Raw genomic sequence first — 14,255 nt, 5'->3', positions numbered from 1 at the left:
TCCACCTGCCGATGCAGGGGACACGGGTTCGTGCCCTGGTCTGGGAAGATCCCACATGCCGCGGAGCGGCTGGGCCCGTGAGCCATGGCCGCTGAGCCTGCGCACCCGGAGCCTGTGCTCCGCAACGGGATAGGCCACATCAGTGAGAGGCCCGCGTACTGGAAAAAAAAAAAAACCATGTATTTTTAAAACTGATGGTGATGGCTATAAAAGTGCAATGTGATACTCCTTGAGATACAGTTGAGTGATGTATCAATTTTATATTGAAATGTCAGTATCTATACCACGTGGGAAACTGCGTCCTTTCCAACTACCTGAAAGTATGATGTAAAACATTATAAAACAACCTATCGTGTGCAAGGGGGATAGTTTTACAAAAATTATTTTGGGGGTTCGCAAGCAAATTAAAAACACTGTTCTAAAGCCACTCACTATTATATTGCAAACACAAAATAAACATGGTCTGTGGCGCTTAGAAGCACCGTAATTCACTACCTCTTATTAAGCTCTTTGGATGTGCTTGGCACTGTTCTACGCTCCATTTACTCCTCATATCCTTGGAGGTTTGATCTGATTTAGAAAATCTTTTACAAATATTGAGCAGCTTGCTCAAGAACTAGTAAATGAACTAGTAAATGGAAGAGACAGATTCAAAGAGACAGGCTCAATAGATATTTGTCAAGAAAATGAAATGAAATGTCTGATTCCAAAGCTAAACCTCCTGCTATGCTTACAAGTTAGCAGAGTAAGGGAGGTGTGAAAGGTACTTGGAGTGCTTCATGGTAGACTTACCTTTTAAGCCTTAAAAAAACAGATAACATTTAAAGGCAGAAAGAAGGCACAATAAAGGAACCCTAGGTAGAAGCAGTATGACCTTGCATATATCTTTATTTCAAAGCTTATTTCACATAGTGTGCTGAAAGATTTCCTAAATAATGTGTCACTGAAGGAAATGGGAGAGCTATTCAAAGGGAAGGCAGGCATGTGTGTGCACACACGTGTGTGCATGGGGGTGGGGGTGTGTGATTCCATGGGTCAGCTGCTGCTGAACAGCCTTCCTTGCTGGGCATCTCTACTCTGAAGAGAAAAAAATTTAGCAGGGAGAAGAGCCTGTGTATCTTTCCCGTGAAATGCAGTTGGGAATCTCAACACAGAAAGAAAAAAGTCTGTACTAAAATATTATATTTTTATTTTGTCGTTGTTCTGGGATTTGCTTTATTATCAGTAGCCTCGGAGAAAATGCATTTCACTGGAATAGGACTATACGATGGTGACTTTAGAAAAAAACAATGTCTATCATATCCTTAACCATATTTAAGTGTTTATCAAGTGTCTTGAAAAGATAAAAGCTATTATTACATGATTTGACGCTTGAATTTTGAAAGTTGGGGACAGAAAAAGTCTTTGAAATGTCAATCTGAAGTATTAAATAAAACTACCTACACCACTATAACTATCTTCAATCACAACCAAAAGCTGTCTCCAGATACCAATGGCACATTTAAGTTATTTTTTAAACGTTCTAATAAAAGAAGTAAAATATATTTGTTTCAAATATAACCGTGTGTGCGCGCGCGCTTTAAAAAAAATACTGAGGAGCAAAGGTTAAATTCTGAACCAAACCCTTGGACTTAGTTCAATCCCATAAACACTGAAAGTAATAACAATCATGTTAACGGTCAACATCACTAGTAGTCTTTAATAATACAGCTACTCATCTCCCTAGAAGAGCATCAGAAGTTGCTCTAATGCCCGCCCATCTGGCCCTTTACAAAACAAAACAAAAAAAGAAGGAGCGGGAATTTCTTCCAAAGACCTGTCTGTAACTGCCTCCTGTAGCATCCCACCCTACTCTGGCTTGCTAGAGGAACTACACACAATGACGTTTCAGAAAGCCCCACAGGTTAAGAGACGACACACATAAAAGCTTCCTATTTCAAACACGTTTCATATAAAGTCACCAAATGAGGTCCTTTAATGTGAACGAGAGCGAATAAAAAAATAGTTCCATTTATAATGGGGGGGCTTTCTTATATTACCTTTTTTTGACTTGCTTTTGGAAATTTCAAAGAAAACTGCTGAATCCCTATATATTTAAGGCAACGTAATTTCACAGGCAACAACAATCTTGAAGGCAAATCCGTTAAATTACAATACACTAAGGCAAATCTCGAGCATTCTCAAGAGTCAGAGTAAAGCAATTCATTACAATTAGAGACTGCAGAACTGTGCCAGGCCTACGGGAACGCAATAATGCCGTGTCACGAACCTGCGCATTCCAAGAGAAACTTCTTCCAGACACAGAAATGAAGTCGGAGGGACCTGCTGCAGTGCTCAATCCCTAATAAACATGAACAATCGTATTCGAAGGAGTAAAATCGCGAGCTATCCGTTCCTAATGTTGACCTTTGTGGAAAGAAAGACTATCGAACTTTCACGAAGCTGTAAGCGCTGGGTGAGGGTGAATAATAGATTCTCAGAGCCAACATAAACACCGGGGGTGGGGCAGCAAAAACTGATCAATAGAGATGCGTCGGGAGGGCTGCGACCGAAGCGAGAAAGGCGGCGCTCTGCGACAAAACAGTAAATAGAGGAGAGGAAGTAGGGAGTGCGAAGGTTCCATAAACCTATGCGATGGGGGCTAACTAAGAACAACTTCTCAGACTATTCTCTCCCAAAATTGCTCCCTTCCCGGAAAGTTTCATCTCCCAGACTTGGATTCGGGGCCGCGGCCTTCTCGCCCGGCCAGCCCGCGGGCTCGGGACGCTCGCACAAACCCGCCCGCCTTGGGGGCCCGCGCAGGGGCGTCCCTCCCGCCGGCCGCAGACCCACCTGTGCCTTCCAGACCTCGGGCGCTTCGGCACCGGCCGAAGAGCTCCCCGGCCGCAGCCCAGCGCCCGCTCCCTCAGACGCGGCGCAGCCGCCGCCGAGCGCTCAGCCGGGACCAGCCCGCCGTTCCGCGGTTTCCTGCGCCCCGCACACTGGCGCCCGCACGCCGGAACTGACAAAGCCTCCGCAGCCGCGCGCCACGTCACGCTGCCGCGCCGCCCGGCCCGCCAGCCCGGCTCCCGCGTGACCCGAGCGCGAGCGCGCAGCCCGCGCAACTCGGCTTTCACGGGAGGCCCACTCGGGCTTTTGCCCGGGGGACTCGTCCCCGCCTGCCCAGCCTAAATTCTGTCCACTCTGACCTTCTCAATGGTCTCTGTGGAGACGTCAGTCCACTTCGAACCCCTGAGTCCCGTAAAACTCTAGGGCGAGAAAAGGCTGGAGGGCGGAAGGCCCGGAGACAACCACTTGAGCCAGCGGCTCAGCGCGGACCCCCAACCATGGTCTCCCGGCCACGTCGACGGCCCCGCGCTTGCGCAGTCTCTTGCTCTCCGCGGACCCCAGGCGGCTGGGGGGAGTGGGCGAGAGCGGTGGGCCGTGAGCGCTCTGACGGCTAGGGGGAGCCGTGTGCGCCAGAAGTCTGTAGCAGCACGGCAAAAAATGTTAAATTCCTGATTCCTAAGGTTAAATAGTAAGTGTGCCGATACCATTTATGATTATGGAAAGCTAACAGGGGAAGATCAGAGTAAACATACTCTACTTTTCTTCAGAAGTTCTTTAAAATTAGTAAGATAGCATAGCTGTGTGGACAGGGAATGCTACCTGCTTTTCCGGTCCTACAAGGATCAAGCCAAAGCAACAGCCCCTGCCCCCGCCCATAAGCCCTGAGGGGAGTTTAGGATGGAGAAAAATCGAAAGCGGTCTCTGCTTTGGATACTGGCCCTAGATAGTAAAGATGCATATCTATGGAATAATGAGCCCAGACTCTTGCATCTTCCCATATAGAGAGAAGCACTAAGATCATGAACTTTAGACGTCTGTTCTTTGTGATTAGCGGTAATCTTTTGATGTTCTACCACATTTTTAAAGCAAAAAAAAAAAAAAAAAAAAAACAAACAAAACCAAAACCAGAAAGCCCCACAGAACTCCTACATATCCTGGTTCCTCCCTTATCTCTTCAGAGCAGTTCCTCAGAGTTATCTGAGAGGCTGTGTCCCAGGCAACTGTCCTTAGTAAGAGCCCTGAATAAAACTTAATCTTGAAACTTTTAGGTTGTATGTTTTTCTTCAGTCAAAAGATGTCAGATTTTATACTCTTGAATAGACCTGCCTTAAAAAACTATATACATATGTATACATACATATATATGATGTGCCCTGAGCTCTTAAGACTAAGTGACTTTTTTAAGGATGGCAGAGACTTAATTCCAGATGAATTGTTACTCCCCTCAATCAAAATTAATTAATGATGGGGAATATTGGATGACTACTGGGGGGGAGGCTTTTAAATTTAAAATCTGGTAGTGCCACTTGGTAGTTCTCTGGAGTCTCAGAAAGATAACAGCCAGCCATCCCAAAGAGAAAAACCTCTAAGTGTTGTATACATTAACACAGTGGTTTTAGATGATTTTGCTCTTACACACCTTAAAAAGAATTCTGAAAAACTGTGACTCTGTACCTTCTCCCTCATTTTTAGATGGAGCATCAAAATTTTTCATCTCACTTAGAGAGTTGCAAGGGATGCAAATTGTTTTATTGTAAATTGACATTCTAAAATGAAACAGTTACGTAACTTTGAATTGTAGCCAGTGGAACCTAAATACCAGATAATTTTATATCCATCATCAGTTTTTAAAACTATATTAACAAGCTTTTCTTTAACAGGAGGAAATTTTACATCATTCCTTTTCTTCTTAAACTCATATCTCCATATCACTTGATGAAATTTTATCCCAATATTTATTTATTCTGGTTAGATATGGCCCCCCAAAATATAATCAATAAAAGAAAAAAAATGGTAAATTGTACATCATCAGAATTAAAACCATTTGCTCTTCAAAAGACACCATCAAGAAATTGAAAATACAACCTATAAACTATGAGAATATATTTTCAAATCATCATATTTTACATGTATTTCAAACATACAAAGAACACTTATAACCTAATAATTAACAAGATAAGTAATATAATTTTAAGTGGGCAAAAGATTTGAATAGGCAATTCTCTGAAGACATACAAATATCCAGAAAGCACATGAAAAGATTCTCAGTGTCATTAGTCTTTAGGGAAATGCAAATCAAAAACACAGTGAGATGTCATTACTTACCCACTAGAATGTTTGTAATAAACAAGATAGATACTAACTGGTGTTGTACAAAGATGTGGAGAAATTCAAACCCTCATGCATTACTGGTAGCAATGTAAAATGATGCAGTCACTTTTTGATAAACAATTTGTTTCTTGAAAAGTTATACATAGACTTGCTATATGACCTAGCAACTCCTCTCATAGGTGGGACTGTGTAGACATATGTTTTCATTTTACTTGGTTCAAAACATCAAGTGATGATGCTGTTATAAAACTCTTTTCACTCCTATTTATTTAGTTTGTTTAGGTGGATAGAGTTTCTCAGTTTTCACATCTATAAATATTAAAATTGAAATAGAATGGATGCTGAATTCTGTCTTGTTCTGGAAATAGAGTACATATAATACAAACAATAATACAAATACTTGTATACACAAAGTGCACAAGTGTACTTGATAGAGATGTTCATAGCAACATCATTTAAAACAGGCAAAAAGTGAAAATAATCCAAATATCAATCAACCAATGAAAGGATCTTTGAAAATGTGGTATGTCCATACAATGGAATATTGCTCTATCCCCAAAATGAATGAAATAGTGATATATACCACAACATGGATGAACCTCAAAAACACTATGCTCGGTGAAAGAAGCCAGACAAAGACATATATTTCTGTTTCAATGATTTTTTTTTAAAGAGACAGAAAGTAGATTATTGGTTGCCTAGGTCTGGAGTTAGTAATGGAATCGACTGTAAATGGGCACAAGGTTTTCTTTTTAGGGTGATGAAAATGTTCTAAAATTAGATTGTGATGATGGTTGTACAGCTCTGTAAGTATAATAAAATTCATTGAATTGCACACTTAAAATGAGTGAATTTTATGATATATAAATTATATTTTAAACAGTTTAAAAAATATCTCCTGCATTGACTATGATAATTATTTATATTATATGTATTCTACATTTGGATAAATATTTATTGAAGAAAGAGTATATATTTATTGGAAATATATCTTGATGAGGTGAAAGCAACTCTTTTTCTCAATTAATTCATCTATTTGCAGATGATTATCATTTATTTCTAGAATGGGACAGAATTCAGCATCAATTCTATTCTATTTTTAATATTTAAAAATGTAAAGCCTGAGGAACTCTGTCCACATTAAAAAAAAACAGAAGTAACAGAAGGAATTTTATAAGTGCATTGTCACTCAATTCTTCGAACTACTTCCAAATCATATGCCCTGAATCACTTTACAATATATCATTCAAATTTGTTTTTTAATCCAATAGATCCTTCTTCCATTCTTTTTTAAATTAAAGAATTGGAAATCACTTGATTGCAAAAATATCTGTCACCAAGTGGGTATAGTTATTTACTTCTTCAGTTTCTGGGAAGAACACCAAGAAGACTTTACTAAGATTGACCATCTGGTACCACTGAGGCCCCAGCATCCTTAGTGGTGCCACACTCAAGGTAGTGACTGCATCCCGCTAGTGGTGGCTGGGCACAAGAATGGAGCCTCCACCTCTCTGCCACACACCCAGAACTTAGCTTCAGCAATAGGTCGCTGGAGGCAGGAGGAGATATGCTGGTGCCCTGCCCCTCCCAGGCAAACAGCCCTCCCACTGCTAGCTGTGGCACAAGGGAGCCCTGTGTTCTGTGCTGTACCAGTCTGGAGAGGAGTTTCTGCCTTGCTGAGCTGGGAGCGTAGAGGGAGGGAATGGCTCCTGATAATACCACAGACTCTCACTGTTCTTACGGAGTTTTAGATCTTTTGAGGAGTGGTCTGCAGAGCGCGTCATGCTGTTATGCCAGAATTGGAATTCTCAATAAGCTGTTTTAATCGTCTTACTGAAAATGCACAAAAATCTAAAATCATGTTGAAGTTTTCATCTCTGTGTTTTATCCTCTATAACTTGATTAATTTGGCACCCCCTGGAAAACATTACCCCTGTATTTTAAATGATCACCATAATGTGTGTTACTTGGTTAATTTTCAGGCTCCTTTACTTACGTAGGCTCCTTCCAAGGCAGCCCATGAAATGTGCTCACTTATATGTTTCAGTAAAACTCACAGAAAGAAAAAAGATTTTATCAACAATCAGTTAAGACTGCTGACTCTTTACACTTGAATTCCCTTCCTGTCCTTGGTGTTGACATGGCTGTAGCACTTCTGGGATGTGGGTAAGGAGAAGTTGAGTTGGTTGTACATATAATTATGAGATATGTTTATAGTCAATTCTGTGTATGATTAAGTTATCGCTAGCCATCCTGTTGTAGTACTGACTTCCAGGAAAATTCCTGCTCTGCTGGCTTACCTGTTGCCCTAACATAAAGATGCCAGCTCAGGGTCATATTGCTCTGTGAATGTATCCTACAGCACACTGCATCAAAAGACAGGTGGAGGAGAAACAACGTTTGAAATACATGGGGCCAGAAGCTAATCTATTTAAAATTATTCCAGTCATCAGACTTGTAAAAGTATAAGCAAATAATTTCGGTCTCATCAATGACTAGTCAGAAACCTATATTAGTAGCTCTTATAAACTTGACAATTGTAAAAAATTATGACAGTATCAATATTGAATTGTGAAGATGAAATAACTTTCCTTTACTATATTTTTAAAACTTATCCTAATAAACCATGCCCGAGGAAAAAAACGAATTCTCTTATTTTTTTTATGGAACGTATTACAAAATCATTTTCATATGAAGAAGTAATGAGTATAGAGCCAAGAAAAGAAAAAAAGAATCACGAGATATGTTAAATACTTAATAAAAGATTTATATTATTTTTTCCGGATTTTGTGATGTCTGGACAATTTGTCAGCTTTTTCAAATTTGTAATTTTGGTGTAAAATTTGTAATTTTGGTGATTTATTTTTCATATTCTTAATAAATACTCACTTTTGTTCCTAATTTTGTTTTTTCTTACAGAAGTCCACCCAAATTATAAAAACAGCAAGCATCACATAACTGGATCTTCCCCTGCTCCTAAGGCTGAAGAGGTACTTGAGATTAGCAGAAAATAATTGTTTTTATTTTATTATATCTTGCTGAGATAAAAATAAAAAGGGTCAGAGAGTCAAAACAGGCTGATGAGAATCAGAGCTTTTATCTAGTATTAAACTTTACTATTATAATAATTTAAAAGAATACAAGTGACTATGAGACACAAGCAAATAATGGAGATTTCTGAAACCACCAACCCAGTCCCCTGGGTTTTCCCACATCACCTAGGAACACACCCCGGGGCCCAGATCTACCCTTTGAGATCACCAAGTAAGGTATGCCAGGTATCACATAAAGGGAACTATTTCCATTATGAACTATCTCCAGTTTATACTTAGATAATTATATGGCTGACACTGACATTGCCCAGTGGGCCATTCCATGGACAGCCATAAATTCCAGGTTTACTTACCTTAAACCATCTGCACGTACCATTTCATAGACGGGACTTTCCACTGTCTTTGCACCACTGTATACCTTGGCCCAATTAGCATGTTTGCATGATTTGATTTGGTCATTTTCACTTGGGCATCCAAAGTTAGCAACAATTGGTTGTAGACCAGCTGCTAATACATAACTTCCAATTGATTTCCCCTGTCTTTTGTTCTCACCAGATTCTTCTCAAAAGTCATGCATTCTCGGGGGATTTCCCTGGTGGTGCAGTGGTTAAGACTCCATGTTCCTGATGCAGGGGGCCAGGGTTGGATTCCTGGTCAGGGAACTAGATGCCACATGCACACTGCAGCCGAGCGTTCTCATGCCGCAACTAAGAGTTTGCATGCCGCAACTAAGGAGCCCACCTGTCACAACTAAGACCCAGCACAACCAAAATAAAATAATAAATGTTAAAAAAAAAAAAAGTCATTCATTCTCTAACAATAGTGAAGAATTGGAAGAGGCAGGTGAGGTCTTTAAATGAAACTACCATTTTTTTCACACACTCTACACTATATCTGATTTAATAACATCCCCCCCGCCCCCGCCAAATACTCCTCCTTTTCTAAGGCCTTTACCTGAAATATGGATGTCTAAGACAGGGAAAGATGGGAAGCCCTAAGGTTGGTTTAGGATGGTTTAAAGGCGATTTCTCCTCAAAGAGTATTTTGACTTGTCCTTTTATTTGGCATTCTTGAGATTTTTACACCCTGGGCAATGCCGGAATAAGATTTGGGGAGGTGAGAGCTGTGTGTTTTTTTATGCAAAGTAGGAGGAGTTTGTTTTGTTTTGTTGAGAAGTTCTAATATGAAAGTTTGATATGAAAGTAGGAAAAGAGATGTTAGGAAATAACACATAAGAAATTAAAATCTGGAAATTGATTATCTGGAGACTCCTTTATCCTTGTAAAGTCTTTGTGTGCCTCGAGTGGTGTGCCTGCCCCACTTTAAAGATGGTGATACATATCATGTACTTGTAGCTGAGTGCCTAGGACCACTAGTTCTGGAATCCGAGTGCCTGGGCTGAAAGCAACCTTCATGTCACAGTTGCTATTAATCACTCTGAGCCTGTTTTCTCATCTGTAATATGGAGGTTTGATAATAGGACCTACCTCAGAGGGTAGTTATCTAAAGTAACTGAAATAACTTATTTATAGTTGTGCTCAATAAATATATATATATATATATTTGTTTTCTTTTTGCGGTACGCGGGCCTCTCACTGTCGTGGCCTCTCCCGTTGCGGAGCACAGGCTCTGGACGCACAGGCTCAGCGGCCATGGCTCACGGGCCTAGGCGCTCCGCAGCATGTGGGATCCTCCCGGACCGGGGCACGAACCCGTGTCCCCTGTATCAGCAGGCGGACTCTCAACCACTGCGCCACCAGGGAAGCCCTGAATAATTTTTTAAAATGTAATTTTATCTTCATTAACAGTGAAGTTATTTTCTTTCAATTAAGAATTTGTTTCAGAGGGAAGGAAGGAAGGAAGACCTGGAGGGAAAGAGAGGCAGGGAAGGAAAAGAGGGAGAATAGGGATCGGGGAAGGTAGTGTTGGAAAGGGGGAAAGTTAAATAGAATTTTAGGAAAATCACTTAGGTATAAATTCTAAAAAAAAAAAAAAAAAAAAGGGAAATGTGAATACTATTTTAACTCTGTCACAGTGCCACTAATAAAAACAATAATATTACATAGAATTATTTTGATAACACAAGTGTTCTCAGAAGGAAAATCTATCGATACTTGTTAGTGAATATTAGGAATGATATATGCCTATTTAAGTATTTAGGCATGTCATAGCCACTATAATTACAATTCCTGGGTGATAATGTAAAAGACTTAAGTAGAAGCCAGCATTTTAGTTAGATGAATGTGCTAAAAGTTTTATAAATTATAATAGATTCAATTTCATCCAGGTTGTCCAGCTTGTTTTATCCACATGCTGAAAATATATTGTATTTTTCTCTTCATCTATTATATGATATTGTCAAGGGGGTTAGAAAACCCAATGAGTGTATCACATAATTATGAATATCATTAAAAGGAAAAGTGTCCAAATTACTTTAGACATGAAGTGAGTTAGTTATTAGTGCATCCCTCTCATGAACTGATCTAGCTTATCACTGGTGATATAACCTAATTGGTCCAAGCTCATGTTGAAATCAATAAGATGACTCAGTATAAAATAAAACTCCTGGTAAGTGCATTATGTTGAGGACTAATGTGATAATATTCTAAAAGTTCTACATGAGGCTAGGTCTATGATATTATATTTTCCTTTGTTAAACTGTTCATCTATGAAAAGCATGCATTTGATGAAAGATCAACAACTGTGATGTTCTTAGTACAGTATAATTTTCCTCTTGCAGACCAAATAGTGGGTGATGGACAAATGCATCATTTAAAAAATTGAATAATAAGTAGATAAAAGTAATTTCTTACCCATAGAGTTAGAGATACATATGTAGTCTTTGTAAATTCCATATTTCCATATAAAGTATACAGTCTGTTCTTTAGCAAATACATAAATATCCTTCAAAAAATCTATTAATTAAACTAGGGAAAACAATTCCTTTAACATTTCTTACTAACCTGATTTGGCTTAGTTCTGGTCAAATTGATACTTTTTATATTATAAAGAGGCTAATGACTTGCTCAGTAAACTACCTTATTTCCTATATACTTGTATGCATATTAGGTGGAGTTTAACACCAGACACGAAAGTTCTTATTCTGCCTGGCTTCAGGAAACATAAGCCACTTATAGTCAAGGTGAGTCCCAGAGGACACAGGCAAATGAGACGAATAAATGAAAGAATACTCACAGCATTTTGTAATACTGTTACTGTATTAGAAATGAGCAAAGATTGGCAACAAGTGGAGTGAGGAATGAGAAGCAGTGCACACTGAGAAGAGAGAAGACAGGCAACCTGGTAGATTGACAAAAAACTCTGAAGAAAAAAGTTGCCTCCTTTTGCATTTGAAGCTGTTTTTGCTGTTGTGATGTACGAAGCCTAAATTTCCTGAATCCTTTAGTGCAGTTTGCCCAAAAATCCATTGTGTTTTGTTTTTGTTTAATTTTGGCTAGAAATTTTGGAAAGAGCCTCAGTATGTCTTGCTTACATGGTGCAGAAGAAGACAAATATGCGAATGACGCTGAACTGAACTAAATTAGGGAAAGCAAAGGCTCAGAAACAGGGTGTCCTTAAGACTGTAACCCCTTGGGAATGTCTGGACATTTGGATGAGAGCATCAGATTTTCTACAAGAGGTGGAGATGGAGACTCAAAGAAAATGGCAATGCCCTTCAGTCAAAGACTAGCAAGAATACACCTGAAATCTGAACTTCTGTTTCAACACTGCTTGACTTTTTGTAGGAGAAACCTGTAAGTGGAATATGAAAGAACCCCTTGATAAAACAGCAAAGCAGTTTCATTTTCTGCATTATTAAAATGGTGATTATATTTACGTATCCCATGTATACTTGTAAAGGTTTTCCAAGTTCTGTGTAATTAGGGATTATAAGCATCAAGGGAAGAGGATATCTTTAGAGCTGGTTGGCTAGTTAGACGTGGCTCCCTTCCCCTTCTTGAGTATATCACCTATGGGGAAGCTAAGAAGAAAAATATGTGATGAATTGCTGGTAAAAACCACTGAACACCAGGAATTCATTGTTGGACAACCTCGATTGTCTTGGGGGGATTCCCCTTCCAGAACAGCTAATTCTTTTCTGGCATATTCAGGCAATTTGGATAGAAAGATCTAGGTCCAGAAATTCCATTCTCAGCACTCTCCATACTTGGGGCTGACGCATCCCAGCCTGATGGTCCCCAAAACTGATGTTACAGCAGATGACACAATACTTGACACAGATCTGAATGCATCAGTTCATAGAGAGTTCAGAAGCAGAGATGCTATTCATGGAAAAAAAAAAGAAAAGTCTGCTATTTTATGAAACTTTGCAAAAATACACCAAGGGTTACATTTTACAGTTAAAAATTTCAAACAATTCTCTCCAGAAATTCTTTCTTTGTTGTTCGGTCATATTTATTTCCTGAACAGTCTGTGTTTCTTAGTCTTTTTTGCATGTTTGGATTGCTAACTGATGATGTTGCTTTAAAAATAAAGTCTCTTTTCCTAAAGTAATACAAACTTTAAGCAATATTATTTTCCTAATAGAGCTGCAAATACTTGGTGCCATAACTAATATATGAAGATGAGAAATCTAATGAATTTGAATTTATTTTTTTCTAGAGTCCCAGTTTGTCTGGAACACTTAAGTATTGTTATTACCAACAAAAAAAGTTATTGGCTATTAAAAAAATCACATTCAGGACAGAAGTAGATCTTGAGAATGCCTATTTCTTTTAAAAGAGCCAGTTCTGCCATCCAAAAAATTTATTTATTTTAATTTACATATAGACAAGTCCCGTGGTGTCAGAACACAGCATAACTAAGCATCACTGAACTTTATTTAGTCGCAAGGCTTGATTGTAACAGTGGGGTGCGTCTTATGCAGTTCTGAAGTGACAGAAATTAAAATGCTAACAAAATCAAGTTTAAAACAGCCCACAGAAAACTGTGTATATATTAAGCCTACTCTCAGAGTCTCTAAATTACTCCATCAGAGTAAGTTAAGTAAGGCCTTTTGGAATTTGTTTATTCTTTTAGATAAAAACAGTTTGTATTAAATTTTTTGAAAAAATAAATTTGGGGCGATAGTAATAAATAGCATTTTTGTGAAGCCCAACTCTGTGGAAGGTCCTCTGCTGGCCATTTTATTTCAACCCCATCTCCCCAACAATGAATCAACAAGGAGGCAATTGTCAGATGAAGAAATGAAAGCTCAGAAGGTTTATGTAATGTATTCTAAACCACACAGCAAGTATCTGACAAAGTCAAGATTCCCAAAGATTTTCAGAATTATTTTGTTGAAATTAACATTTTGTTGAATAACTACTACTGTATGTCCAGTATGAGTAGTTTCCATATAATATCTTTGAATTCCTCCAAAAGCCATATAGAATGAGGTTTATTTACATTCAGTAACATGATCAAAATCTCATGGCTAGTAAGTGGTAAAGCTATAATTTTTTTTTCTTTTTTTTTTTTTTTTGCGGTACGCGGGCCTCTCACTGTTGTGGCCTCTCCCGTTGTGGAGCACAGGCTCAGCGGCCATGGCTCACGGGTCCAGCCGCTCTGTAGCATGTGGGATCTTCCCGGACCGGGGCACGAACCCGCGTCCCCTGCATTGGCAGGTGGACTCTCAACCACTGCGCCACCAAAGAAGCCTTAGACCTATAATTTAAACTGGAATCTTTGACTTTAAAACGTCAGCATTTCCTACTATAACACAGCGTCCTGTTGGTTATCTAGTTCTCAAGAGGTGACATCCTTTGGAAGAATCTGAAACATCCTACTAAAGAAAATTTTACCAAGACTAGAAATTTGGTGGTTTCTTCGATTTAGTTCCAAAAATAAACATATACTTGAATCATGAACTCTCAAATGGGCTCATGTTAGAATCCTTACCACTATTACCTACTACCTACCTAAACTTGGGCAATTTACCCTCAAAGCTTCAGTTCTCACCTTTATATAATTGGGATAACAATAACTACTTTGGAGGACTGTGCTAGCCATTAAATAAGATAATGTACGCAACACTCTGTA

The 14,255-nt window shown here is 39.0% G+C and overlaps 1 protein-coding gene across 5 annotated transcripts in view; it reads right to left on the bottom strand.

Moving 5' to 3' along the window:
* The window catches only part of SPART (spartin), a 41,281-nt gene extending 37,912 nt beyond the window's left edge, over positions 1-3,369 (bottom strand). For 2 of the 5 annotated variants that reach the window (XM_067713324.1, XM_067713329.1), the window contains exon 1: positions 3,189-3,368. The gene's annotated coding sequence lies outside the window, so the exon portion shown is untranslated. Of the gene's footprint in view, positions 1-2,269; positions 2,402-2,832; positions 2,973-3,188 lie in introns of those variants that run through there. The other 3 variants (XM_067713328.1, XM_067713325.1, XM_067713326.1) reach the window with 3 other exon arrangements.
* Between the last annotated feature and the right edge of the window lie 10,886 nt (positions 3,370-14,255).

Source organism: Pseudorca crassidens, chromosome 18, assembly GCF_039906515.1.
Source record: "Pseudorca crassidens isolate mPseCra1 chromosome 18, mPseCra1.hap1, whole genome shotgun sequence".
Classification (NCBI taxonomy): domain Eukaryota; kingdom Metazoa; phylum Chordata; class Mammalia; order Artiodactyla; family Delphinidae; genus Pseudorca; species Pseudorca crassidens.
The sequence above is the reverse complement of the archived record's forward strand: the minus strand, read 5'-3'. Positions and strand labels throughout refer to the sequence as shown.